This window comes from Zalophus californianus, chromosome 12, assembly GCF_009762305.2.
Source record: "Zalophus californianus isolate mZalCal1 chromosome 12, mZalCal1.pri.v2, whole genome shotgun sequence".
Lineage (NCBI taxonomy): Eukaryota > Metazoa > Chordata > Mammalia > Carnivora > Otariidae > Zalophus > Zalophus californianus.
The window spans coordinates 39,569,943-39,575,283 of NC_045606.1; the positions used below are offsets into that span (position 1 = coordinate 39,569,943).

The following is a 5,341-nucleotide window of genomic DNA, read 5'->3' on the forward strand; positions in this document are numbered from 1 at the left end:
AAACTTTTAAGATCAGAAACAAGGGTACTTACTCTTGCCACTTTTATTCAACATAGTACTGGAAATCCTAGCCAGAGCATTTAAGGAAAAAAAAAAAAAGTTATGAGGCATCCAAATTGGACAGTTTTACTGTCACTATTTGTAGATGAAATGATATTATATACAGAAAACCCTAAAGGCTCCACAAAAAAAACTATTAGAACTAATAAGGGGACAAATCGGACCACCCTGCCCTAGGCGTGTGGAGTGGGTGTCTTTATGATAATCACCTGTGAGCAACAAAGAATAACCAGACTCCAAAAAGGAAGTAAGCCATTGAAGGTGTTATCAATAGGATGTTGAAAGGATTTAAGTTCCCTGGTTAGCTTTCTATTAAAGACCAACTCTAAAGGCCCTTGTTGGCAATGTTGTTGGGACCCCTCTCACCTTTTAGAGCTTTTTCTGTATCTTCACTTAATAAACTTCTATTGCTTCACTTACCCAAAAATAAATAATAAGTAAATAAAAAGAAAAAAAAAGAACTAATAAGCAAATGCAGGAAAGTTGCAGAAAACAAAATCAATATATAAAAATCTGTTGTACTGCTCTTTTCTGGCTGGAACCATGGAGGGTGTAGAAGAGAAGAAAAAGAAGGTTCCCGCTGTGCCAGAAACCCTTAAGAAGAAGCGAAGGAATTTCGCAGAGTTGAAGATCAAGCGTCTGAGGAAGAAGTTTGCTCAGAAGATGCTTCGAAAGGCAAGAAGGAAGCTTATCTGTGAAAAAGCTAAGCATTACCACAAGGAATATAGGCAGATGTACAGAACTGAGATTCGGATGGCAAGAAAAGCTGGCAACTTCTACGTACCTGCGGAACCCAAATTGGCATTTGTCATCAGGATCAGAGGTATCAATGGTGTGAGCCCAAAGGTTCAAAAGGTGTTGCAGCTTCTTCGCCTTCGCCAGATCTTCAATGGCACCTTTGTTAAGCTCAACAAGGCTTCAGTTAACATGCTAAGGATTGTGGAACCTTATATAGCATGGGGGTACCCAAATCTGAAGTCGGTGAATGAATTGATCTACAAGCGTGGTTAATGGCAAAATCAACAAGAAGCGAATTGCCCTGACAGATAACACATTGATTGCCCGATCTCTTGGTAAATATGGCATCATCTGCATGGAGGATCTGATTCACGAGATCTATACTGTTGGAAAACGTTTCAAAGAAGCAAACAACTTTTTATGGCCCTTCAGATTATCTTCTCCATGAGAGGGAATGAAGAAAAAGACCACCCATTTTGTAGAAGGTGGAGATGCTGGTAACAGGGAAGACCAGATCAATAGGCTTATTAGAAGGATGAACTAAGGTATCTGCCATGATTATTTTTGTAATCTGGCCAGTTAATAAATGACTACTCTCATGGAAATGTTTTGTTGTCTTGGTGACTTTTTGCTAGCCTGACTGCTGTCCCTTAACGATTAAAGCAAATCTTGGTGTGTGATAAAAGTCATCAGCCTTTGAGTGCAAAACTAGGGTCTAGTTTGTATCTTGGTGGAAAACATTCCTTGGGTTTATTAAAGACTCTTCTGTACAAAGAATATATCTTAATTTTTCACTTTTGAATTGTGCCACTGAGTTAGCCAAGATGGGTCTGTTCTAAGAAAACCTATTTCATAGGCCTTTGCATGATTTACAAATAAAAATACTGTTGCTGAAATTCTAAAAAAAAAAAAAATCTGTTGTACTGTACAGTAACAGCAAACTATTAGGAAGAGAAATTAAGAAAACAACCCCAGTTACAATTGCAATGGAAAGAATAAAATACCTAGGAATAAATTTAACCAAAGGGGTGAAAGACCTATATAATAAAAACTATAAGATGTTTATAAAATAAATTGAAAACGCAAATAAATGGAAGATATTATGTGCTCATATATTGGAAAAATTAATACTGTTAAAATGTCCATATTCCCCAAAGCAATCCACAGTTTCAATGCAATTTCTATCAAAACTCCAAAGGCATTTTTTTAATAGAAAAAGAACAGTCTCAAAATTGTTATGGAACCACCACACACCCCAAACAGCCAAAGCAATCTTGAGAATGAACAGAATTGGAGTCATCACACTTCCTGATTTCAAACTATATTATACAGTTATAGTAATCAAAACTGTATGGTTTTGGCATAAAAAAATAGACACATGCATCAATAGAACAAAATAAGAGTCCAGAAATAAACCCATGAATATATGGTCAATTAATTTACAGCAAAAAAGTCACAAACATACAATGGAGAATGAACAGCCTTTTCAGTAAATGGTGTTGGGAAAACTGGACAGCCATGTGCAAAAGAATGAAATTGAACACTATCTTACACCATACACTAAAATTAACTCAAAATTCATTAAAGACTTGAATTTAAGACCTAAAACCAGAAAACTCCTGGAAGAAAACATAGGTGGCAAGCTCTTTAGCATAGGTCTTGGTGATATTTTGGATCAAGAGCTCAGGTAACAAAAGCAAAACAAACAAGTGGGACTACATAAAACTGAACAGCTTCTGCACAGCAGAGGAAACCATGAACAAAACAAAAAAGGCAACCTACTGAATGGGAGAAAATATGTGCTAATCATGTATCTGATAAGGGGTTAATAACCAAACTATATAAAGAACTCCTGGTGGCCTAGGTAATAATTCAAAACACCCTAGGGTGTGTGTGTGTGTGTGTGTGTGTGTGTGTGTGTGTGTGTGTGTGTGTGTGTGTGTGTGTGTGTGTGTGTGTGTGTTGCTCCATTTCCTTCCCTTGTTTCCTTTGGAAAAGCTGCTTGTAGGAAGTATGACTGACTGACAAGTTACACTTTTTCATTCTTTTTCTCATTTGGTCTACAACATTTGGTCTACAACATAGACATGATGTTTGAGCTTCAGCAGGCATCTGTTATCATGAGGTGGCCTTAAAGAATTCACATGGCTGAAGTATTGTTGAGAGATACAAGGAGCCCTCGTTCATGTGAGTTTTGGAGCAGCAGCATCTGTTTCAGACTGCCTATCTCTGCTGTTATTCGTTTTGTTCTTTTTTTAACCCATTTCTCAAATATTTAACTTTTAGGTTTTCTGTCATATGAAGCCAAACTTAATCCAAATATACCATGCTGTCTTCTATTTCTTTTCCTTTTTTTCCTTTCTCTTTTTTCTTTGTTGGATTAAGGTGGTTATTTTCATTGTGGAGTGTTGCTTTTTCTTCTCCGTAATCATTTTGAAGTTATATACTTTATTTCTATCCTTAAGGGCCCACCATTAATATTTTGAAGCACATGTTGAAGCTATGTTTTTATCTTCATGTTGAGAATGAATTCCTGCCCTTATCTTTTCACTGAACCGGTCAAGAACCTCAACATTTGCTGGCTTCCTTCCTCACACAGTTCCCCACATTAACATCATTTATCACTTTTAATTCTTGTTTTACACCTCTTTATTGACGTATGATTGGCATGTAAAATGCTGGACATATTTAATGTATACAACTCAGTCTGGGGATATATATATACATGTTCATATTTTAAGTTCTTGAATACTATAAATCTTTATAGTATTATATATAATACATATAATAACTATGAGGTATTATTTTAAACATATATTTTATCATATTTTAAGGGGTATATAATAGGAAGATTGATAAATACATATGCTCAGCCTACCTGCTTGATCTAACCTACACATAATCACATAATAAAATACTAAAAATGTACTACTCATACTTGGAATTTAAGAAACAAACAAGCAAAGAAAAAAATAAGAGGGAAACCAAGAAACAGACTCTTAACTACTGAGAACAAACTGATGGTTACCAGAGGGGAGAGGGTGGGGCGATGGGGGAAATAGGGGATAAACACAGGTGTTGTATTTAAGTGAGGAGTCACTAAATTCTACTGAAACTAATATAACACCTTATGTTAACTAACTGGAATTGAAATAAAAACTAAAAAAATAAAATGCATTAAGTAGGGGGTAGGGATAAGACCACATCTCAAAAAAGAAAAAAAGTTGCTCCCAATCTTTACTTATTCAACTTATCAAAACTTCACCAGTTGTGCACATGTATGTGTCTTCAACTATTCACCACCATAAAAGCTTCAGGGCCAAGAGATTCACGTAAAGATTTCTTCCACCTCAGAAAATATGGAAGAGGTTATTGTAATTGCCTAAGACTTAGCGTATTTTAAGGTCACACATAGTATAAACACAGTGAACAAAGGAAAATACTGCTTAATTGTATTCTATAATCAATTCCCATTAAAGAATTGAATTCAAATTGAAGAATTAAATCCTCATTTATCTCTTTGTTATAAATCTCTATTCTATGATTTGTTTTTCCTTTAAGTATACCTATATTAGGGGTCCCTGGGTGGCTCAGTGGGTACATCCTACTCTTGATTTTGGCTCAGGGCATGATCCCAAGGTCGTGAGATGGAGCCCCATGTTGGGCTCTGTGCTCAGCGGGGAGTCTGCTTGAGAATCTCTCCCTCTGCCCCTCTCCCTGCTCACATGCTCTCTCTAAAATAACTAAATCAATCTTAAAAAATAATATACCTGCATCAAATAAATTATTAAAACAAAGGGTAGTTTGTTTGCAGAGACTCTGCAAACTAAATACACAGATGAAATAATTTAGAATAAGAGAGCAAGGCAAATATATATCTATACACTCACCATACTTAGCCCACAATAATAAAGTTCAACTAGTATAAATATCAAAGGTAATAGGACCTACAACTCACAAAAATTGACATTTTAAATCAATATGTATGTATATGACATGGAAAGCATGATAAAGTTACAAGATAAACTGCCAAAGGGAACAAATCAGTTAAACATAATTACAAACATACATATGTCATCTCAAAAAAAAAAAAAAAAAGAATTTGTAGAATACAGGAAATAGCTTCCCAGAGACAGAAAGAGAACTGAAAGTTATGACAAAAAATTTCAGAGTTTAAATATGTAAGGAGTGGCTCCCTGAAATATAAAAATTGACATCAGGACCATTCAATGGATTTTGTCTGAGGTGGGGACCCTGAAATGGAGAAGATGCCAGGGATTGGATCATTTATGAATAATGAGTGTTAAGAGTGAATGGAGAGGCAACCAAGAAGTTCTTAGACCTAGAAGTGAAGGTTATATATACATGTCCTTCCATATATAATGAGATACATTTTGCTTTTCTATTTAATTAGTGCCATAGGGCTCCAAGCAGATTCCAGCATGTCATAATTAATTATGAGCATCTTGAGGGCAGGAATTATGCTTTATTCATGTCTACACACAGTAGATGCCAAATGTTTGATATTCAAAAAAGGAGATGT

General features: G+C 35.4%; 1 pseudogene; it reads left to right on the forward strand.

Annotated features, from left to right (window-relative positions):
• Nucleotides 1-600: 600 nt before the first annotated feature.
• LOC113911615 lies at nt 601-1,403 on the forward strand (annotated as a pseudogene).
• Nucleotides 1,404-5,341: the final 3,938 nt, after the last annotated feature.